This window comes from Heptranchias perlo, chromosome 22 (assembly GCF_035084215.1).
Source record: "Heptranchias perlo isolate sHepPer1 chromosome 22, sHepPer1.hap1, whole genome shotgun sequence".
Classification (NCBI taxonomy): domain Eukaryota; kingdom Metazoa; phylum Chordata; class Chondrichthyes; order Hexanchiformes; family Hexanchidae; genus Heptranchias; species Heptranchias perlo.
The window spans coordinates 22,139,537-22,164,652 of record NC_090346.1 but is presented as its reverse complement, the minus strand read 5'-3'; positions in this window follow the sequence as shown (position 1 = coordinate 22,164,652).

The window sequence follows — 25,116 nt, the reverse complement described above, 5'->3', positions numbered from 1 at the left end:
CAACTTTTTTCCTATTCACCATGCAGTTTATAAGACATTTTGGTCAGCGTAACATTTCACACATGTATGTGTTCATGTGTGTGTGTCTTCATGTGTATGTGTGTGTGTATGTGCGTGAGGGTGAAGCGAATCGCATTTCCAGTGTGCAAGATATCAATAATATCCCACACTTGTACAATCAGTTGTATTTAATTGATGACCTTCTACACTAACTATTTTATGCACATAAAGGTGAAAGAAGATGGAGAAAGCTTCCAAGGCAGACAAATAATGCACATTACACTACCTCAGGAGGGCTGATTGCTTCAATTGTGCACAAAACACAAGTTAAATCAACTCAACTGCAAGCAAGATCTGAATGGATTGCTTTTTAAATCTAGTTAGAGTTGGATAAATACTGTAGGTAAGAAGTTTCATTCTTGTATCTTGAGAAGCTCTTAAACAAAGCCACACCTTCCTATTACAAACAACACAATCATGTTTTCAAGGTCGGTTAAACGGTAGGTATGTCCAGTGAGTTATAATCTGTAGCTGGCAAACGTCATTACTCTATCAAGCAGCATTGTTTAAACTTGCATGTCCCGTTTGCTCTTAGACTTTACCACATCTTATTTTCTATCTTTTGCACCTGCACCAGCAATGATAGATAAACTGACCAAAGGTTAGATTTGGTACAAGTCTAGGACAAGCCCGGCTGTATTATTATACTGCTTTTTGAGCAAGATCCACAAATCATTTAAACATGTTGCATGCTCTGAAACTCGGATAAGAGTTATAATCTATGAAGATAGCGGAAATACCATCTAATAGAAGTGTACCTATAGAGAATAATGGATACCTGGGAATGAATTACAAGGCTGTACTCTAATCAAGAGATCCAGGTGAGATCATAAACTGCATGAGTGAAGCCTGAGTATCTGTCATCTGAGCACAGCCTTCAAATCGCTTGCTAAAGTTTGTTCTTTATTTTAAAAAAATTAAGTACAATTGTCATTATCCTTTGGTTACAGCACATTCACATTCATTACAATCATAGTAGACAGTGTACATCGTGGCACTCAATTAGTTTGACTGAAGGTCCACTTATCAAAAATGTTAGTGAACCTGGGGTCTGCAGTCCAGGTGGACCTCTAGTGATTATATCACTGTTGATTTAATTCAGAAACAATTTAATACATTAATTCTTTTTAATATAATTAGACCAAATGATGATGAACTACTCACATTTATAGACCATGCATTATGTTTTACCATTCATTAATATACAGTACAGTCAGCCATTTGAGCAACCCTGGTGTACAAGCTTGCACACAATAGTTCAATTGAAGAAGAAAGGTGAATGGTGCCAAGTGAATTGGCAGGATGGACTTTTTAGTTTCAAACATCTTACTGCAGATTGGTTTCATTGATTTATCTTTTCATAATTTCTTATATAGCATCTTTAACATAGAAAAACATCCCAAGGTGCTTCACAGTGGTGAAAACAGACAAAAATGGACACCTATCCAAAGAAGGAGCTATTCGGAGGAGTAACCAAAAGCTTGGTCAAAGAGGTGGGTCTTAAGGAAGGAGTGGGAGGTGGTGGGGAGGCAGAGAGATTTAGGGAGAGAATTCCAGACCGTGGGGCCTCGACGGCTAAAGGCACAGACATCAATGTTGGGGCAAAAGGAGGGAAATGCACAAAAAAAAAGGTTAGAATTAGAGGAATGGAGAGTTAGGGGTTGTAATGTTGGAAGAGATTACAAATATAGGGAAGGGCAAGGTCAAGGAAAGGAGTGATGGTGAGTGAGACTTGGTGTGGGATAGGATATGGGCAGCAGAGTTGTGGTTGAACTGAAGTTTACAGTGTGTGGAGAATGGGAGGCTGGCCAGGAAAGCAATGGAAACCCTGAAGAAATGGTGTAATCAGATGGGGCACCCTGCAGAAATTCAACCCCCTGATATTCACATTTGTAGTTTTACAAAATAGTGAACAGAGGAATCTTCCCTAGATTATGTGTGTGGAACATAGCCAGCCCACACTATAGCAATGTTATGCAGCAGTCTATTAACAAGCTTCTGAAACAAAGTATGCCCAGTTCGACAAAGTGAGTATTTTTTTCTGGGACAATTCATGATATTTCTCAGTGCTTACATTTTGTGTAAATAAAATGTGAAAGTGTGACAGTAATCCTATCAAAGCCCTATGTGTATGGGACCTTATTGAAATCTTTAAAGAGCTGAAAAAAATTGCTTGGTGGCCCAGATATGGACGCAGGTCTTTTAATTGTGCCCTGTATCCTTTAGCGACTCACTTTTTACTGTGCATTAATTTAGACAATCTTCATTCTGTTTGTGCTTTTCATGAATGAATGAACAGATCAAAGAACAGATGAAACATCTCCCCATTCATCCTGCAGGAACTATCCTCATGAATTATGTATCCTTTCTTTTTATTTCTTCTTCCTCCTTTTTCTGCCATTTTCCATTCGCTAAAGGTTTTGAGTCCTTTCTGTGGTAGTGTCTCAAGAGCACTGGTGTCCTTCAGTACCTTGCCCTAGTGACCAGGAGTGGGAACCGTGGTCAATTTTTCTCTTCCCTATCTGACGGAGGGGGGATCCTGAGGCCAATTGCAGAGCACCGATCATTTTCTCACCTGAGGTGAGCTAAATCCAGCACAGATGTGGCATTGAACCTTGGAATTTCCTGGTCTGTTTACCTACACACTGGCTTAACCAGCTAAGCCATTAAAGCAATGAACCATGAAGAGGTTTGGCTAAATGTTGGGTAAATCTATATAAGGTATTCATACCAATTCACACTCGCAGCAACTATGATCTGCATAGTATTAACTGAAGACTGCCTGTCTGACATAAAGTTGTGCAAGAGTCAAAATTTTCTCTAATTGAACATTTGAAAGACCAATGCCATCATTTTCAGTCCCCAACATAAACTTGCCGCTGACTCCGACCCCTTCCCGCCAGATCTTTCAAAACCTTGGCATCCTGTGTGACCCAGAGCTGAGCTTTGATTCTCACATCCTCGCCATCATCACTTACTTCCACCTTCATAGCATTGCCTGCCTCCAGCTCTTCCTCACTCCCACTGTCACTGAAATGATTGTCCACTCTTTTGTCACCACTAAGCTCAATTTCTCCAATGCTTTCTTGACAGCCTCCCACCCTCCAAAAACTCATTTGTTCAAAGCTTAGCTGCCTATATCCTGCCCCACACTAAGTCCCACTCACCCATCATTCGTATCGTCGCTGACCTATGCTGGCTCCCTTTACCTAATGCATTAAATTTAAAATCCTCACTCCAATCAAATCCCTCCATGGCTTCACCCCACTCTATCTCTGTAACCTCCTCCAGCCTTACATCCTCTACCACAGTCTCCAGTTCTCCAATGGTAGCCTTATGTTCCCTCATTCCTGCCTTTATCCCACCACTGGCGGCGGAGAGGTCAGCCTCCTAGCCCCTGCTCTCTGGAACTCCCTGCCTAAGCCCCTCTCCATGTTTAAAAACTTTTTGCAAACCCATCCTTTTGGCCAAGCTTTAGTCATCCCTCCTAACTCTCATACCACGGCTCGCCAACCACTCCTTTATTCCTTTTTTAATTGACTATGATGCTCTTTGGGATGTCCTGAGGACGTGAATGGAGCTATATAAATGCAAATTCTTTCTTTCTTATTTTTATCAATTCTTTTCTTTTTAGAAAAAGAATATTTTCTACATTAAAGGTGCTACATAAATGTAAGTTCTTGTTAAATCCAAGGTCATCCGTTTTAAATATTTCCAAATTTGTTCTGTTCAGTTGCCACACAATGAACAGATTAGGCAAGTGCAGCTTAAAGTTTTCACACACAAATATTGCAGATCAAATTACCTGACCCATGCAGAAATAATGAGCAAAAATTCAGATTTGGATTTAGCCAATGTTCAATAATAACTCAACTTGCAAGCAAAAGAAAATTTAGTGACAGAATATATACGGGGAGGCAGGGCGGGAGTGGGGGGAGGTTTAGCGGCTGGGAGACCCGGAATTACAGGTTTCTCGGAGGTCTTGCTGAATTTAACAGCAGGACCTGATTAATATTTTTTGTCTCCACTTCCCAGCGACAGCCAGCCTGATTGAGAGGCTAGCTGGCTGTCAGATGGGTAGGTCTGTGGCACCAGGCCACAGCCGAGGAGTGAAGATGAGAGAGGGAGAGATCATGGGTTGGGGGGGTGGGGACATGGGTGGGGGGGCTGGAGAGATCGGTCGGGGGTTGGAGAGCTCGGGGTGCGGGGAGGCTCGGCCGATCGTGCGGCGATCCGATCGATGGGGGGTCCGATCCGGGGGGCGGGGGGGGGGTTCAGATCACGGCTGATCACAGAGACGGAAGCAGGTTTGCTTGGTGGTCCGGGGAGAAGTAGTCCTGCTCCTCCTGGCCCACAAGCAGTGCTGGAAAGGCACTTACCTGCTAGATCCGTTAGTTCTCGCCTCCCTTCAGCTGTCGGGTTCCCCTCAAATTGTAGAAAATAACAAACCTAAATCAAAATACTGGGTGCGCACCATTTTGCTTCTGAAGTTTCCATTAAATCCAAATGGAAACTTGCCAATCAGAACTCATGTGTACTAATATTACTTTCACACTTCTCAATCATCTAAATTGACAGGTTACTGGCGTAAATGGTGAATGTTTCATTATTTAGCTGTGGAACATGCTCTGCTTTTTCAAAATGACCCAGCAATAATTCTGTGAATCATATTTTACAGATAGGGACAGACAGGTCCTATGAGAGAGGATGATTGAAATGCACGACAAATACATTAGGCCAAGGGGCCAGCTGACAAACATCCACAATGTGCAGCAAACAGTGGCACATTTAGGAATGACATAGCTGCATCCCCTTATTAATCTACACCTGCTAGCAGTTCTCACCTAACCTAACCCAATTCGGGCTGGTAGCTCACACACTCGAATGAATGAACTTACAGCTAACAAGTTCCACCACTTGTAAGATGAAGGGAATGGTCAGTTGAAGGTTTGACTTTTCTGTAGATTCAGTGCCCATGTTCTAGCAAGTTTCTGGATGGGCGAGAGCAGGAAATGCAATGGGAAGCTGTTACTGTGCCTCCCAACCTTGGCTGCCATTTCTAGCATTTTCCACAGAAAGTGACAACAGTTGCTGAATATTTATAACATTCACATGAAATAATAATGATGGGAATACATCATCCAAAGTATTTCTCATCATTAACATCTTAGCAATGTGGGCATCAGGAATGCTATTGTGTCCCATTCCAAAATCTTGAGCACAAAATCTAGGCTGACACTCCAGTTCAGTACTGAGGGGGTGCTGCACTGTCGGAGGTGCCGTCTTTTGGATGAAACATTAAACTGAGGCCTCGTCTGCCCGCTCAGGTGGACATAAAAGATCCCAACACTATTTTGAAGAAGAGCAAGGGAGTTCTCCCTGGTGTCCTGCCCAACATTGATTCCTCAAGCAACATCACTAAAACAGATTATCTGGTCATTTATCTGATTGCTGTGTGTGGGACCTTGCTATGAGCAAATTGGCTGCTGTGTTTACTACAACAGTGACTACACTTCAAAAAGTACTTATTTGGCTGTAAAGTGCTTTGGGACATCCTGAGGTCATGAAAGGCGCTATGCAAGTCTGTCTTTATCCCTTTCCTGTCACTCAACGTTGCTAAGGCAGTGAAGGGGATTAAAAAAATTATAGGGCTGCACTGCCTAGTGAAATCAGTTGCAATGGACAAAGCAAAAAGTTTTTAAAAATTTAACTTTTCTTCGTCAGTCAATATTGCCGGCCACACTACACTGTCACAGCACAACCCAAGCTGAGTATGCAGGTGGGACTGGAAATATCACTGGGAGCAAGCTCCAAAAATAGAGCCTGAGGTCAGGATATTGACTGATGGGTAATCCAGTGGGATTCCAGTCAGAATGGAAAATCCAAACACTGGGAATTTCCTCAGGGTTTCTCTAACCTCTCTTATCTTTGCAAATACTGACAGACCTGTTGTGCATTTTTCTTCTTTTTACTTCAGATTTCCAAATTAATTTTTCTTTTTTATGTGTACTTCAATTATCCCTTATTTAAAAAATATACTTTGAAAAAAAACTTTGGCCCCGATATTAACAGGGATTCGGGAACGGAATGTGGGGGGGGGGGGGTTGCGATAGCGGATGACGAACGTGCAACATCGTGGGATGGGTTGGAATATGTGATTTCAATGGGGATGCCACATAATAATTTTACTTACGGGTTTCGCGTCTCCAATGCACATGAGCGGCCGTGATGCAGACCCACATAATGCAGTTTCACCTCTTCTATGTAAAGGCCCAGTTCAGAGAAGTAATGGAGGAGGTGGTTTGAAGGTTTGGAACATTGGATTTATGGGACAAAGGTAATAGTTATGGCTGGAAAGAGAGCAAAGGCTGTGCCCAGATTTACTGAGTCATCCCTGGGTGTTCTGCTGGGTGCAGTTTGGGCCAGGAAGGAGTTCCTCTTTCTCAGCAATGAGAAAAAGAAACCTGCTGCCACCATACAGAAGGCGTGGCTGGAGGTGGCCCAAGAAGTGACCATGAGGACCTGAATCCAGTGTAGGAAGCGTTTCAATGACCTAACCAGGTCAGGAAAGCTAAGCAATGTCACAGATTTACCTACACCCCCTCTCACTCTGTGTTGTCAAGCGCACTCCATTCACATCACTCCTCACTTCCAGCTGCACCCATCATTCCGTTTCAATGCACATCCTCACCGTTCCCTTTCTCCATCCATCACTGCCAATCATCCCAATCCTCATGCACTCTGATACCACCTCTGTCAGCTCCCCTGATTCTGAGCACACGGCCTCAAATGACACCGTCAACACATTCCTCAAATGTATGCCAGTGCCACTCGTGATGCATCTGCCTGATTGTCACCCTCACCAAATACACTGCATCCATTGCAGCCACTCATACATCTGTTGTGCCACCCTTGCAGGAGATGAGAGCACAGAATGTGAGGGAGTGAACGAGAACCGGAGGCGGGCCCCCACAGATTGTGGAGTTTTACCCGACAGAGGAGGAGGCACTGGGAATTAGTGGCATATCTGTCTTCCTGAGCTTTGGGGATGGCAAGATTGGTTGTGCATTGGAACAGGATGACAGCATTAATCTCTCACACCCACATTTCCTACAAGACAAAGTCATCTTGACTTGACTTCAGCACTTAATCAACTATGATCACCGTAGTCATATGCATTTCAATAATTGTAGAGTCCCATGACTAAATCATATCCGTCTCTTCTCTCCTCCAGGGCCATCATGCGAAGAAAATGAGCCCCTGCCCAGAGATGTCAAGGACTCTTCAGAGGAACTCATTCCTGCTGAGGGTGCACCGTCACAGGACACGTGTGTGCCAGGCACCAGCGCAGATACGAGCACTTTGATGGGTCCTCTTAGACAGTTAGGTGGGATGTCACCTGGTGAATCGCATGTCACAAGTGAGCACCAGCAGAGAGTGGTGGCAAGGACAGCTGTGGAGAGTCAGGATCGGGCGGTGCGCTCCTCTGCAAGCTCTGCTCAGCTGGACAGAGATGCTGAACCCGGAGGCCATCAATTAGAAGGAGAATGTTAGAGGCTCAGCAGCAACTGTGCGAGGTACTGCCAGTCCTGCCAGGCACACTTTCCGCAATATCATAGAGGATGGAGGAGTCCAGCTTGACTATTTATGGAGTGATGTCACAGGCCTTTTTGAAGATACAATGTTCCATTGAGAGTCTAGCCGCCTCTATGGAAGTTGAATCACGGCGCATAAATGAATTCTTGCAGGCTTTGTCCGCCAGCATGTCTACCAGTTTCCGCGTGCTAGCAGATAGACTAGACATGGGCTTCCAAGGCGTCACTGAGCTCCTCCAGGCTGCTCTCCCGCAGAGAGGCAGGAGTGATGTTACACTGGCCCAGGGGGAGGAGGATGGCGATAGGGGAGATGAAAGTGCGCACTCCTCTCAAAGCGTTTCCACATCTCATTGTTGCCCCACATCCGCTCAACCAGCACCCGACATGATGCCTCCTCTCCTACTGGCCCAGTCTGCAACTCAGAGGTCTTCAGCCGCGAGCACCTCAGAAGTCACAGCAGGTTGGCACTAACTCTGCTGAAGCCACAGGGATAGCACCATGTAGAAGTGCCAGGAACAAGATAAGAAAAGCTTTATGGTTCACCAAGGATACGCACATGAGTGTTTTTTGATATTTGTTAATACAGTTGAATTGTTAGATCACATTACATTTATTACTTCACACCACTTTCCTGTGTTCCCCATTCTTGAATGGTGAGTGCCAATTTGACTTTTCATTTGTTTGGTGCTGAATGTGAAGACATGAATTGACTGACACCAATTGGTGGATGTGGAACCAGTGGATGGATGTTACAGGACTGCTTGTGTAAAGGAGCCCGATTTAAATATGTTAATAAGAGCCCCCCGCTTCTCCACGGCTCGACACACTGACGCCCCAATATTCGCCACAGTAAAAATGACGGCGGGCACGTGCGTGGTGTGTTGGGGCCGGGTTACACATATTTCACATTTTAACCCCCCCTACCCCCTCTGACCCTCTCCCGTCGGGGGGGTTAATAGCGAGGTTGAGTTGTCAGTGGGCGGGGTTGAGTTGTCAGTGGGCGGGGTTGAGTTGTCAGTGGGCGGGGGGGGTTGTGTTGTCAGTGAAGGGTGGGGGGTGAACAGTCAGTTGGGTGACTTAAGACATCAGGTTGGCAGCAGAATCTCTGCTTAAGCGAGAATATTATGTCACTGGTGAACTGCTAAAGTTTGAAGCTCCTTTGAATGCTATAGAAACACTGGGGGTTCGGAATATTCTGAAAGTTTGACCCACAACTAAATTAAATAATTTTACATCCCTAAAAATGTAATTTCCTGCACAGATAATGGAGCCCACCCTTAATGATAGGCAGGTTAATAGCAATTCACTTACCAAAAAGTTAAAAAAACAAAGCATTTAATACTTACATATAGCTTAACGTTCATAATTATAGAGGCATTTTATCCTAATTCTTCTAGGTAAAGGCCCTCTACTTATCTGCAGTTTACATAGGATTCACATTACATCAATACCACTACAAATATATAATGAATTGCTCTTTGATTGCATTATATGAACAAAATATTGAGCACAATCTCCTAATTACAGTAATTAAATCTATGAATAGGATCATTAGTATTAGTATTCCCACTTGCATATATTAATTCTGACCTGAGAAAATCCATTTCATCTTTTAATTCCTTTTGTCATTTGTACTTACCTTTCATAGGGTTCATGAGGTCCCCATCTGAAAAACAATCTTTCATTATTCATCAACATTCTTATTTTATGTAATTAACTTAGGGTACATTCACTTTACAGCTAAAGCACCAAGTTCCACTTTGCACTGGCATTACAGTTATAGTGTAAATATAATGCCTCAATCTGGAGTCAGGGCCCAACTTGATACCAGAGTGAGGTAGAGCAAGACTTCCTGAAGGAGTCTTAGTCTGCTTCGCTTCAGAGTCAGTTTGGTCCTTAGCACCTGATATGCAGTACACAAGTCCAATTTTGGTGCAAATCACACCAGTGCTAAACCTGTAGTGTAAATGTACCATTAGGAGACTATTGTGTTTACTGGAATGACTATAAGAGCATTTGTCATACTGGCTAAAGAGATAAATGTGCAAACAACTGGAACTATTTTTTGTTGATTTGGAATTAAAAGATTTGCGTCAAAGACATTTCAATGGCATTGAAATTATATCGGTGGCAATTCTCACCTTTACCCTTTGGGCAGTAAACCGGCCAAGTAAGTTCTAAAGCAGGTGGGCAATCTCCCATTAAGTACTGATCATATCCTTGTGGATTCCTCTGTTTAAAACCTAACGTAGATGCTTCAGGTGACACCAACACTTTAAATTCTTATAATTATAGAAGTTTCTTGCCGAACTCCTGGTCATCTCTTGCCCTACTTGGTACTGTATACTTTCTGTGACATAAGATGTCGAGGACTCCCCGATAGTTTTGATCAAAGATACACGCTTGTGTTTGCTCCAAAGTAAATTGGGGGAGACTATGGAGCTAAACCCTTCCCTCTTACATTAGGTATCATTCCCAGTCTGACAGGACATGAGGAGACCTGCTCACAGGCCCGTGTTATTGCCACTCTGTAAACAGTCACTAGGAAGTGCATGAGTACATTTGCCAAAAGTAAAAACAACCAGCCGCTGGGGAGTAAATATGGAAAAAGTAAATCTATTTAAAATAAGGTCTCATAGGTTAAATAAAATACGTGCCTGCTTTACATATGGATAATGTTTGAAGCAGTTGTATATTAAGGAACAAATGCACATTTACTGAAAGCTACATGATTTTTTTTTATTTGCAAAATAATGAAAAAAATGAAAAACTTAATGAATTTCCTCTGAAGTATTGGACATTGGATTGGCGAATCTCCAGTTATGTACAGTTTCGAACACAGATATAGAGGCTGGCAGCTTAAGTATGTGTTTGCGGAGATCTATAATTCTCTGAGGATAATTTTGTGGTCTGACTTGGAATTATAAACAGGAAGGCAATTTTGCTGTTGCATCCTCAATTAATTTTGAGCAAATCTGGATATGTTGGCAGTGTAAGTTTGAGTCTGCTGACTGCTCTCGCCAACAAAAGAAAATGGTACACTGAAATATATTGCCCTTGGGAAATGATACCATTAATTCAGGATGTCAATAAAACAATTTGGCAATTTCATTGCAATATTAGTGAAGACCTTAATAACTCATGAAAAATTACAACAGGGGAGACCCACCATTAAAAAAAAGGCATTTTTTTCCTGAGCAGTTCAGTCCCATTAATACCTCCGAAAATGCCAAAACATTTCCAAAAACATTCCATGATATTTTTATGTTGTTTTTGAGCATGTTTACCCAGCGAATGTTTTCAACATTAAGAAATGTGCGTGGGATTATACAAATGTTTTTATTGGGGTCATTCAGTTGCTGGCTCAAAAAGGAGAATGAAACTGGGAAGACTTGGAGCAAAACCTTAAATCAAAGTCCTGTCTGGCATCTATTTCCTTGCTTGCAAGCAAAACAGGTAGTTATTATGAACGCTTCCAGATGATAATGCAGTCAATCACACACACAACAGACCTGCCTCGTTAATTATAACATCAAAAAGGTGCAATGCTATTGGATAGTTTGAGTTTCTCAAGCGTGTTCCCATTTTTTAATGGTGGACCTCCCCTGTTGTAATTTTTCATGAGTTAATAACATCTCCACTAATATTGCACTTAAATTCCTAAATTGTTTTATTGACATCCTGAGTTCCAATATCTATATAAAAATTCTTCAAATAGCCAGAGGAGTATCGGTGGTAGCACTCTCGCCTCCGAGTCAGAAGGTTGCGGGTTCAAGGCCCATTCCAGGGACTTGAGCACAAAATCTAGGCCGACACTCCAGTGCAGTAGTGAGGGAATGCTGTACTGTCGGACGTGCTGTCTTTTGGAAGAGAAGTTAAACCTCTCAGGTGGACGTAAAAGATCCCATGGCACTATTTCGAAGAAGGGCAGGGGAGTTCTCCTGATGTCCTGGCCAATATTTATCCCTCAACCAACATCACTAAAACAGATTATCTGGTAATTATCACATTGCTGTTTGTGGGACCTTGTTGTGCGCAAATTGGCTGCCATATTTCCCACATTACAACAGTGACTACAATCCAAAAGTACTTGATTGGCTGTAAAGCACTTTGGCAGATCCTGAAGCCATGAAAGGTGCTATATAAATGCCAGTCTTCTTTGGTTTAAATAAATTACAGTCTATGTACAGTCATTTTGTAATCTCATGGAGCAGGTCTGCCACCTACTGGTTAGTGAACTCTGCTAAACATATTCCTGAAATTCCAATTTTTCTCAATAGATTTCTATTCACATTCTATCTGCTAGTGTCACCTTTTGTTCTCAGTTTTGCCTCATTACTATTAATACATTCTATTATTGTAGACGTTTACATTTACTTTCTTGTCAGACACAACTGCAAGTCTTCTTAAAATGCCCACAACATTGCAGTAAAGTCCGCTGTGAATAGTAACTTTTTAGCTGGCATATTTTATAAGAAAGTGGCTCATTAAAAAAATTTCTGAGAGGAAAACAGTCTCATGTTGGGGTGGGACCCTGTTCCTTGTCTTTTCACCTTCCCCTCCAATTTAGTCCTACTTCCACTGTATCAGTGAGGAAGGTCCATGTGGCATTGTCTTCAAGCACACAGTCAATGCCTCCCCTTGGTCTACGCAATAGGTCTTTTGCACATAACATTGTAGCAAAAAAAGAAAATGTTCTAAGTGGAACAGCTTGCTCTTACCAGGAATTTAGTAGGGATGAGTCTTGAATCAGAGACACTAATCTGACTGATCCAATTTGGTTTGATTCAGATTACTTCAGAAATCCTCCGTTTGTCCCAATTCAGATTTTGAATATGGTTTGGGTGGATTGTTCCTTTAGAAAAAATTGATGGGGGCACAAGGAACCTTCTAAACATACGCAGCAAAAGCTTTCACACCACGAAAGAGGATAGTGAATGGTAAAAGAAGGTTCCCTGATGCATTTTTATTACAGAATATTCTATTTAGTTGTGCTTATAGTGAATGATGTGGCTGTAGTCTAGGTAAGACCTTAATCCCACTTGGAATCGGCCTCCTTGTTTGAATGTCAGATTCAGAAGACCAATTCTGGACTCTTCAGATCCAAAGCCCAAATAGGGCTAAATTTCATCTCTGGGATAGAACACATGGAAATTAATAATGAAGGATCATCTAAGTAGATTAAATTCACTGTAAACCAGAACTGACTTTTCAAACTACAGGTTAGCTGGCGCAACATGTCAGAAATCTTCACTTACCTCATTTGGGTTGGTTCAGTGACACTATAACAATTCATGCTTGGAAAGAGTAAACTTTTTTTAAATTGGTGGAATTTGCTTTTTATTTAACAAGAAATGTCCTTTTCAACTGACAAGTTAACAAAAAAAACACTAGTCCAATCAGGTTCGGACATTAACATTAGCCAGATAAGGTCAAGATATGTACACAAACCATTTCACTGGGAGAATCATTCCTTTCCATTTCAATCTTTGCTTTTTGTTTTGGCAACTTAAAAGGCCCCTGGCAGCTCAGTGGGTAAGTGCGCCAGCTGATGTGGTACTGAATCATACAGACCAAGAAGAGTCTGGGTTTGATCTCTGCTCTATACTCGGTTGATCTCAGCAAGAGTTGTGTTGGAGGCACTAATGTTGTCCTCAGTACTCCTAGGAGGGAAAATATCATCCAGGCTTCTCAATCCTGATTGCTATCCAGTAACCTCTTCTGGATATTACACACGTGGAAATCTGGTGATGACAAGATCAGGCTTGGTTATGATGTCTGACAGTTGAATTGCCTACTGGTACTCACTGGCCTAGTCATTCCATCTTCTTCAACTCTCCTGATTTTCCAATGGATCTGGCATGACCGGAGGCAGGAATCCCTCCGCCCCACTGTTTCTGGGAGCCGGTCCTGTTTGGGGAAACTGTGCCTGCCCATATGGCAGTAGGTGCAGGATAAATATATGCAAATGAGCAAAGCACAGCCATTGACATGTTTCCTGTCATGTGCACTCTTTGACCAGTGTGCAATGTTCAGAGATCGGTGAGGGGGCCCTGGAGCTAAAAATTAAGAGGGCCTATGCAAACATTCTCAGAGCACAACTGTGCAAGGCACATCAGTTACATTGAAAATTTTGAAGCAAAAAACAATGTTTAAACAGGCAGCTCACTGGACACCTCTTTCTCCTAATTTAAGAGATCTCCGAGGCCTGCCGCATTAAATCACTGCACCCCCTCCCCAATACTGGCACTACACTCTGGCAGAGGATAGGGAGCCTACTTCCCATACATAAGTGACCTAAGGCAAGTGCAAGTCCTGCCCTGTCAGAGGTGTACCCCAATCAAGGGAGAGGGTGGAATGCGTACTCCATTGTGCCTAAGCTCACACATGGAAAATGGCTAGTTGGGCGAGATAATAATAAATAACTTGCATTTACATAGCGCCTTTCATGACTTCAGGATGTCCCAAAGCGCTTTATAGCCAATGAAGTACTTGTTGAAGTATAGTCACTGTTATAATGTAGGAAACGTGGCAGGCGAGTTGCGTGGAGCATGATCCCACAAACAGCAATGAGATAAATGACCATGTAATCTGTTTTAGTGAGGTTGGTTGAGGGATAAAAATTGGCCAGGACACCAGGGAGAACTCTCCTGCTCTTCTTTGAATAGTGCCATGTGATCTATTACATCCATCTGAGAGGACAGACAGGGCTTTGGTTTAACGTCTCATCCGAAAGATGGCACCAACAACAGTACAGCACTGGAATGTCAGCCTAGATTATGTGCTCAAGTCTCTGGAGTGGGATTTGAATCCATACCCTTCTAGAACTCAGAGGTAAGACATGCTATCAACTGAGCCACAGCTGACAAACTGTTAGCTGAGATACTGGTTAGCTACCGGAGCCCGTGGAGCTGAACCCCAGGAAAGGATACAATGACCTTTGTTAGACAATGTCACCGTTCACAAGTTCAGGATCAGCATTGTAGACCAACTTGTCAGCATTTACTCTTTAGACTCACGAAGAACAGACACTTGAAAAGTTGCCAGTACCAATAGAGCCATTCCTGGCAGGAGTTACTGCTTTCAAAAGAAGGGAACAAATTGGAAAAAAAAGCTATCTAGAGGCTATCTTGTATGGTGAATTAGTGCAGTAATCACTACCTGCTCATATATTGGGTTAGCTACCATCATCACTCACGTAGTCAGCAGCAACCCCAAAATAAACTTGCCAGATTTGCTAAGGCCATCGTTGGAACTAGCTTTGTTCTCACACAACATAAAAGCAGCATCATTGATGGACCAGCTGGTCTTTTTCTGCCCATCAATTTTGTAAGTTTGTACCCTCTGCTGTGCAATGGTAGGAGTTTGTTCTTGTGGTTCATCAAGTTGAGAGACAAAGAGAAAAAATGAGCACCTGCTAGCAGAATGGCTGGCATTGGCTAAACCAGGAGCAGGTTACCTGCTACTCTTGTGGACACAGAATGCTGTACAGATTTGGAATGGAGCCCTAAATGAGAGGGAAACTATCTTTAAAATGGGTGCTTGAAGAGTCGTCTACGTAACAGTGTTCCACTCCAAAAAATAATTAATTGCAAGAAATCCTCTGAGATATTTCTATGCAATAAGGCTGTATGTAAAAAAAATAGAAAATCCAAAATGCTTTGACATACACTCTACTATCTTTTGAACAGCAAGAAAATCCCTGAATTATGAACATACAAATTAAGAGCAGGAGTAGGCCATTCGGCCCCTTGAGCCTGCTCTGCCATTTGATAAGATCATGGCTGATCTGATTGTGACGTCAACCCTATTTTCCCGTCTACCTATTATAACCTTTGACTCCCTTGTTAATCAGGAATCTATCGAAATCAGCCTTAAAAATATTCAATGACCCTGCCTCCACCGCTCTCTGGGATTCTACCATTTATTTACATTTGACCTTAAAATAAACCAAGATCTATTTCAATATTTGTATTTACTATTTTCACAAAAATTATGACAATTTAACTGGTACACCAATGCATGGAAAGACATGGGTTTACTTCTTCAACTTCCCAGTTGAGCTGAGCTTGAAAGGCTGGGAGGCCCACAAGAAATGAAGGCATGATAGAGGCAAAGCCAACCTGGCAGTTCCTGTTCAATTCCTAGTGGCCAGTTACAAAATAGCAAGTAGAGGCCTGGAAACAGTTTGCCTGCTCCCGGTTTAGTCAATGCCATTCTGCTAGCAGGTGCTTATTTTCTCTCTTTGTGTCTCTCTACTTGATGAATCACAAGAACAAACTCGTACCCTACCAAATAGGGTGCAATAGTGGCGGAAACAGCAGGAAAACAGCAGTGAGACATACTACTTCCCATGCCACTGGCTCCCTCTCCTTGCTTGCCACATGCAAATGCCCACACTAATTGCCTCAGTTCCCTCTCATCTGCTTTTCATACAGCTACTCCACAGAACCGCCAGGTGATGGTCCTTAGGGTAGTGGCAGAAGGCCTCCAAAGTTCCTGGATGGAGGGCCGAGACCTTCGGTAAAAAATTGTTTTTTGAGGCTCTTCTGCCCCTTTAATTTGGCCTCCTACATAGTCAGGTGCTGCAGAGGTGGTCCTTCTGCAGCACCACTTGGATTTTCCTCGGGACACTGGTGGGCTCCTGTTTGCTGGCAGAGATTCTGTTGGGGAACCGTCATCTACACATAATGACCTCTGACCCAAGGAACTGGACCAGGTCATGGTAGGGTTGGGGGGGGGGGGGGTGAGAGGCGGGAGGAGGTGGCGGGTGCAACTCCTGCCCTGACCTTCCCGGGCAGAAAAAGTAAAATCCAGCCACATCAGTTATCTTCCTGGTTGGCAGACCTAATAGAGAAGAAAGCCTAAAAAGAGATAGTGAAAGTAATATTACAACTTTTGTCTTCAGAAAAGATAATTGTCTTTAATGACCAAATAGCTCTGTGAGCAAAACATTAAACAGGATGATGGCCTCCAAACAGATAGCTAATTTATCCAGGATTTGTGGGGCACTGGCACCAATACTGGGGAAAGAGAGAGCTGTTCCGTTGGGTGGACTACACCTGAACCATGCTGGGACCAGAGTTCTAGTGAATCAAATAACTAGGGAGGTAGATAGGGCTTTAAACTAAATAAGTGGTGGGGGGGGGGAGGTGGGGAGGGTCCCGGTGGAGAGAAATCTAGAATGCTAAAGAGAAAAGACAAAGAAGCAATGCAGGAAAGTGATTGGGGTAAGGATAACCAGATTGTGTCAGGAAGGGACAGAGCATATGAACAAATGGTAATAAGACAAATAGGGCCATAGTACAAAAAAATGATAAGGTGTCTAAAAATGTTAAAAAGACAAATCCAAAGGCATTGTATCTGAATGCACGAAGCATTCGTAATAAGGTAGACGAATTAACAGCGCAAATAGATGTAAACGGATACGATATAATTGCGATTACAGAAACATGGCTGCAGGGTGACCAAGGCTGGGAGCTGAATATCCAAGGGTATTTGATATTTAGGAAGGACAGGAAAAAAGGAAATGGAGGTGGGGTGGCATTGCTAGTGAAGGATGAAATCAGAGCAATAGTGAGAAAGGATATTTGCTCAGAAAATGAAGATGTAGAATCAGTCTGGGGGGAGTTAAGAAGCACCAAGGGGCAGAAAACACTGGTGGGAGTTGTCTAAAGGCCTCCAAACAGTAGTGGTAATATAGGGGATGGCATCAAACAGGAAATTAGAGATGCATGTAACAAGGGTACTACAGTAATCATGGGTGACTTCAATCTACATATAGACTGGCCAAACCAAATTAGCAATAATACTGTGGAGGATGAATTCCTGGAATGTGTACGAGATGGTTTTTTAGACCAGTACGTTGAGGAGCCAACTTGGGAACAGGCTATCCTAGATTGGGTATTGTGCAATGAGAAGGGGTTAATTAATAAACTTGTTGTGCAGGGTCCTTTCGGGAAGAGTGACCATAATATGATAGAATTCTTCATTAGGATGGAAAGTGAACTAATCCAATCCGAAACTAGGGTTCTAAATCTAAACAAAGGAAACTAAGAAGGGGTATGTTATGAATTCGGGTCTGCTGTAGATACCTTCTTGGGTGTGGTGGTGTGTATTACTCCATTAAATGATCTGAGCATTTTACTTTTGAAGGAGTTGACTCACACTGTCCTAGATCTATTTATACAATAGTACAAACGAGGGATCTAACAATAGCATTCTCTTGAGATCTGGACCGAACATTCTTGTCTTTCTCATGTGCATTTCCTCAATCTCTCTGATGGCAGATTGGGGCTAATTTTGACTTTGAAGTCAATGGACATCACAGACAGTCTAAATTACCCTCTTTGAGTGAACGCTTAGTGAGATGAGACCTTGTGTGAATCTTTAAGTTGCTTTATTTCTAATTGGGTGAACATACAGAACAACAGTTGTGATCACATTCACTTATTTCCATTAATACAACTTATCTTCACATAAGAATATAAAAATAATGAAAATGCTACACTACCCCACTTCAGTGAGTTGTCTTGCTTGATTTAAAGTTGATTTTTAACTCCTCTCTCCAGCACCTTTCTAGCAACCTTTTGCTGCTTGACTGCCTACCCAGTGTCCTGTTTCCAAAAGCCAGACTGCCTTCTGGTATCTGTGATTCTGCTTAATTTCACAATCAAATAGATCAAAAACATTCCAAGACAATGGGGTGAAATTTCACTTTTACATCCAGGCAGGAAACAGGCAGGTAGCGGATTGGCTGCCCATTTTACTTACTGCCCGATTTTCATTTCCACAATCGATCCGCAGCCGCCTAATTTCCACCTGGCGGTAAAAGTGAAAATTCAAACCAATGGGTGTGAGTCATTTATTGGTTAAAATAAGCTAATTAATTGCTTATTATTTGCAGTCTATGAAGAAACAACATCAAAGCTAGCTCATTAGCATCTTAAATACTAATTGTCCCAAAGCCGCCCCCTTTTCTTTTACTTACAGGAATATACTCGGCTCTGCGACGCAATGTTCAAAAGCAACTTTTTAAAAAAAAATTCTGTAAAAATGTCAGAAGATCCCAAAATGTGACGGGGCCTAGAGACCAATTAAGGGATAAGAAGCAGGCAGCAGATTTCTCAATCAGTTGGTGTAGATTGGAGCTTAGGAGTCTGGTGAGGAGAGGGTTAGAGAAGTTGAATGAGGGTTTCAGCATTAGTGGGAATGAGGTAGGGATGGAGGTAACCAATATTTTGGAGGTGAAAATAAGTAATCATGATGATGAACTGAATGTGGGATTTGCAGCTCAGCTTCGGGTCAATCAGGGCATTGAGGTTCCATACTGCCGGCTTGCTAAAGTAGCTAGGGAAAGGGATAGCATCAGAAGCTAAAGTGCAGAGTTTGCCAATGTTTTGGTGGAGGAAGTTTGGGCTTTCCACAACCTAATATTGGGCAAGTGCGCAGACAACACAGAAAAAGTTGTAGACTTGAGGATAGTGCCGGAGAGGTAAAAGCTGGGTGCAGTCATTATAAGTATGTATGCTGATCCTATGCTTGTGGATAATAGTGCTGAAAGACAGCATTAACATATAAGTTATGGTAGAGTGCCAAGGGTGGAATTGTGGAGCACAGTGGAAGTGACAGTGTGGGTATGGGTGAAGAAGTTATTGCAGATGTGCTGGCTACATTGAGATAAGAATAAAAGCAGGAAGGGGAAGTGCCACAGAATGGGCCATTGAGGAGAGGTGGTGGAGGAAGATGGAATCGTCATCCTTCTCAAAGGCCAGAGAGGTTTAGGAGAAAGAGCAGTCCTCATGTTACACTCGCATAGAACATCATTGGTGAAAATGACCAGGGTAGTTTCAGTGATGTAAGTGGGTTGAGAGCCAGACTGAAGTGATTGGAAAAGAGAGTAGGTAGTGCAGAGTTGGACAACGATAAACATTTGAAGACTTTGCAGAGGAAGGATATGTTTGAAATGTGGAAGTAGATGGGGAGGACAGAGGGGTGAAGACAGTAATTTTTAAGGTTTGACTGCTCGTTTTATTTCAAGTGGCCTGCATCAGGTATAAGATTCAGGGCAGGGGGATTCCCATTCTGCAGTAGAGAAACAGTTGTTAGTGAATCAGGAAAGGCCCAGGAAATCTTCAGCAGTTGTCAAGGAGGCTTGTAGTTTATTCCCCCATATCTTCCTCTTTATAAGCCATATCATAAAAGGGGGGTGGCACAATACTGAATATGGCCTCCTTCATTTAGTGTTAGACAGATAGCAGTGCGATGTCAGCTCTGGAATTGGTAGCAGCAGGTTTCACTGGGGGCAGTTTTGCCCTGAACTGCACCAGCTATATGAAAAGCCCTTTCACATTCATTAGATGAAAAGTACATTGCTCTGCCCTCTTCAGACACACAGTCAGATGCAAACACCCAAAAAGCCATAGAGAAAGTTTGGATGCAGTGCTGCTCAGGAGCAGAATGTGGGCAAAGGATTGGCATCCATTTTTCCTCTGCATTGCATGTGTTTTTGGGCAGTATTTCTGAGCAGAGTCATTTAATGCTTTGGTTTCACACTTGCTGCAGCATAACTGCAGTGGGTGCGATGCCAGGTTTATAAAATACCCTGTGATCCAACGGACTGGCTGGGAATTTTCAAAATTTTCTTTGTCATCTTTCTGGTGTTAGCTGGAGAGAGACTGGAGTAGGCAGTATAATTCCAGTTTGGTGGACTTCTAGTATAACAACACTCTTTTAGACAGCACCTTTCAAGATAATAAAATGAGGGAGTTGAATTATCAGCAGTTACAGTCATTAACCTGGGGCAATTCAGTAATCTGTGATTTTAACTGAGCTACCTCAAACTGTCAAGCTGAGTAATTTCTTGAAGTGGAGATGCCGGTGATGGACTGGGGTTGACAATTGTAAACAATTTTACAACACCAAGTTATAGTCCAGCAATTTTATTTTAAATTCACAAGCTTTCGGAGATTTCCTCCTTCCTCAGGTAAATGTTCAGGAGCTCCTTGAAGCCTACGCATTTATACATATAGAACAATACATGGTGTTTACAGACTGCCCCTGCAACTGCCCGTTGCCAAGGCAATCACCGTGTTCAGACAGAGAGGTGTCACCTGCAGAACCCCCGAATACACATTCAACAAAAAAACAAACAGGGAAAAAAAAACAGAGAAAAAAAACAGAGAGAGGCAGAAACATCCGGAAGGCAGAGAGAGCCAGCAAATGACCCATTATATTAAAAAAAGATAACTACAGACACTACAGACACTACAGACTTCCTACAAAAACTCAGTACCCACGGACCAGTTGAACCAGGAACACTTCTCACCACGATGGACGTCTCGGCACTATACACCAGTATCCCCCACGATGACGGCATCGCTGCGACAGCATCAATACTCAACACCAACAACAGCCAATCTCCGGAAGCCATCCTACAACTCATCCGCTTCATCCTGGATCACAATGTCTTCACCTTCGATAACCAGTTCTTTACCCAAACACACGGAACAGCCATGGGGACCAAATTCGCACCCCAATACGCCAACATTTTCATGCACAAGTTCGAGCAGGACTTCTTCACTGCACAAGACCTCCAACCAACACTATACACCAGATACATCGACGACATTTTCTTTCTATGGACCCACGGCAAGGAATCACTAAAGAGACTACACGATAACATCAACAAGTTCCATCCCACCATCAAGCTCACCATGGACTACTCCTCAGAATCAGTTTCTTTCTTGGACACACGAATCTCCATCAAAGACGGGCACCTCAGCACCTCACTCTACCGCAAGCCCACGGACAACCTCACGATGCTCCACTTTTCCAGCTTCCACCCTAACCACGTCAAAGAGGCCATCCCCTATGGACAGGCCCTGCGAATACACAGGGTCTGCTCAGACGAGGAGGAACGCGATGGACACCTACAGACGCTGAAAGACGCCCTAGTAAGAACGGGATATGACGCTCGACTCATCGATCGACAGTTCCGACGGGCCACAGCAAAAAATCGCATAGACCTCCGCAGGAGACTAACACGGGACGCAACCAACAGAGTACCCTTTGTCGTCCAGTACTTCCCCGGAGCGGAGAAACTACGCCATGTTCTCCGCAGCCTTCAACATGTCATCAATGAGGACAAACACCTCGCTATGGCCATCCCCACACCTCCACTACTCGCCTTTAAACAGCCACCCAACCTCAAACAGACCATCGTTCGCAGCAAACTACCTAGCTTTCAAGAGAACAGCGTCCACGACGCCACACAACCCTGCCACGGTAACCTCTGCAAGACATGCCAGATCATCGACACAGATACCACCATCACACGAGAGGACACCACGCACCAGGTGCATGGTTCATACTCCTGTGACTCGGCCAACGTTGTCTACCTCATACGTTGCAGGAAAGGATGCCCCAGAGCATGGTACATTGGCGAGACCATGCAGACGCTGCGACAACGGATGAACGGACACCGCGCAACAATCGCCAAACAGGAGGGTTCCCTCCCAGTCGGGGAACACTTCAGCAGTCATGGACATTCATCCACCAACCTTCGGGTAAGCGTACTCCAAGGCGGCCTTCGAGACACACGACAACGCAAAATCGTCGAGCAGAAATTGATAGCCAAGTTCCGCACCCATGAGGACGGCCTCAACCGGGATCTTGGGTTCATGTCACGCTACACGTTACCCCACCAGCGAACAAATGTTATCTGTTTTTAATATAATGGGTCATTTGCTGGCTCTCTCTGCCTTCCGGATGTTTCTGCCTCTCTCTGTTTTTTTTCTCTGTTTTTTTTTCCCTGTTTGTTTTTTTGTTGAATGTGTATTCGGGGGTTCTGCAGGTGACACCTCTCTGTCTGAACACGGTGATTGCCTTGGCAACGGGCAGTTGCAGGGGCAGTCTGTTCTATATGTATAAATGCGTAGGCTTCAAGGAGCTCCTGAACATTTACCTGAGGAAGGAGGAAATCTCCGAAAGCTTGTGAATTTAAAATAAAATTGCTGGACTATAACTTGGTGTTGTAAAATTGTTTACTAATTTCTTGAAGGCAGTTTGTCTGATATCAGTGTTCACCGTCATTGAAAAAATGACATTCAATAAATTAATAGAAGCAGAAAGAAAGGATTATAACATGATGGCATAACTTTCCAAAGCCTCGTCCATCGGTTGGGCCTCGCACACAGTGGGCAACTTGTTGGAAAATTATGGGTGCTTTGCCTGCAATTTTCTATTCAATGACATCCATTACAAATTATGATCTTCCAATAAGCCGCCTGCTTTATGACACAAGGCGTCCAAAAATTCCACCCAATCTTTTTTAATATTTTGTATTTTTTTAAAAACACTAATGGTGTGATTCATAATTTAATGCATGTTGAGATAGTCAAATGCTTTAATTGGCTTAAGGGCACCCATTGTAGAATAGAATTGATGTATTCCTCCAGCCATTAGTAGTATGTTGACTCTTGGGGCTCGAATTTAGCAGGCCTGCGGGTTCCCAGCGGGTGGTCCTCCGGGAGCGTCGAAAACGCGGACGGGTAATTGTGTGCGTCCCCCACGCGATCGCGGGATAATTGGACCCATTAAGGCCTGCTTCCGGGTTCTGCGCTCCCCAGCTGCGTGCCGGCCGGCTGCGCATGCGCAGTACCGTCGACGCGATGTAGGAGCTCCAGTTAAAGGGGCAGTCTCCCAAAGCCCCTCCTGCTGCAAGCAAGAGGTCTGGGAGAATGGCTCAACCAAGGGGAAAGGCTGCGCCCCGTTTTTCAGATCTGGCACTGCAGCTGATGCTGGAGGGCGTGAGGAGGAGGAGGGAAACACTCTTCCCTGAGGATGGGCGCAAGTTCCCTGCCGCCGCAACCAGGAAGGCATGGGCAGAGGTGGCGGCGGAGGTGAGCAGCAGGGGCAACACCCCAAGGACTTGGGAGCAGTGCCGCAAGCGCTTCAATGACCTGACTAGGTCTGGCAAGGTGAGTACACCAACGCACCCTCCCACATCCCGTCCCCACCATCACGCCAAGCAGATCACAACCCCCTCCTGCACAGCCACCACTGCGCTCCATCAGCAGTCCTCACAGCCACTCATTCACCATCCTCGCCGTGCACGCAAGTACCCACCGTCCCTGACCCCACCCGAACACTACCACACACCCCAATCCCCATGCAATGGGATGGGCACGTGGCCCACACTTCCTCCCATCCGTTCCGCGCCACGCTCAACCCAACCACACCGATGCTCGATGCGTCTCACGATGCAAGACGCACCCACTCACACATCTGTGTTTTGCCTTCACAGGAGAAGAGGAGCAAGAACAACCGCGAAAGGGCACGCACCGGAGGTGGGCCGCCGCAAGTGGTGGAGCTCACCGACGCAGAGGTGGAGGCGCTCGACCTCGCCCGCACGCGACATTGCCTGTCGGTGGCCGATGGCGAGTGTGTCGCTGCCGAAACGGCCGGTAAGGGAAAGCTGACACTCAACACCCATGATCGCGAGTGACCGTATCATCACCTGCCATCAGGCGCACTGTCAAGTTGGTCCACATGCCTCAAAGTGCCCTCTGTTCTCTTGCAGGTGCGTCTTTGGATCAAGCGAGCATGGAGGGCGATTCCTCAGAGGACATGGCGGTCTCTGAGGGTGCATCGTCACATCAGAGCCAACCATCCACCAGCGCAGAGACACGCACCTCGGTGGGTCCCCCTCGCCAACTAGTTGGGGTAGCACTTGGTGAGTCACTGCGCACGAGTGAGCATGAGCAGACCCTGGTGGCAGGGGCAGCCGCGGAGGGTCCGCGACGGAGGGAGCACTCATCTCCAGGCTCTGCTCAGCCGGACCCAGATGCTGAACCCAGGGGGCCACCAGAGAAAAGGAGAGTCGTCGAGGGCCACCAGCTAATTGCTGAGGTGCTGGCAGAGGTGCCGCGCGCATTGTCCACAATAGCGCAGGCGATGGAGGAGTCCACCTCCTGCATGTGGGCATTGGTGGCGCAGGCACAGGAGGGTACCGGCGACACAGTGTCGCGGGTAGGTGCGGGACTGTCTGCGGTGGAGGACAGGCTGGCCTCCCTCGAGCGTCACGCACAGCTCCACTTCGAGTCCTTGCAGGCCCTCACAACGTCTGTACGGATTCAGGGTGAGCAACATTCCGACGCCACCAACAGGCTGAGGGATACACTAGGGGTGGCCTTGCAAGGCCTCACACATGCCATCCAAACTGCCGTCCAGCAGGGTGGAAGGGGTGATGTGGGCCGAGGCCAAGAGAGGGATGATGGTGACCGGGGACCTGGAAGCGGGGACGCCTCTCAAGGCGTCCCCACGTCCCACCCGTCGCCCACCTCTCAACCAGCACCCGCAATGTTGCCTCCTCTCCAGGTGGCCGAGTCTGCCCCTGCCCCGGTGCAGGAGGAGCAGTCTGTGGAGGTGCCCTCACGGGCACCGAAACCCAGGGGCCGTC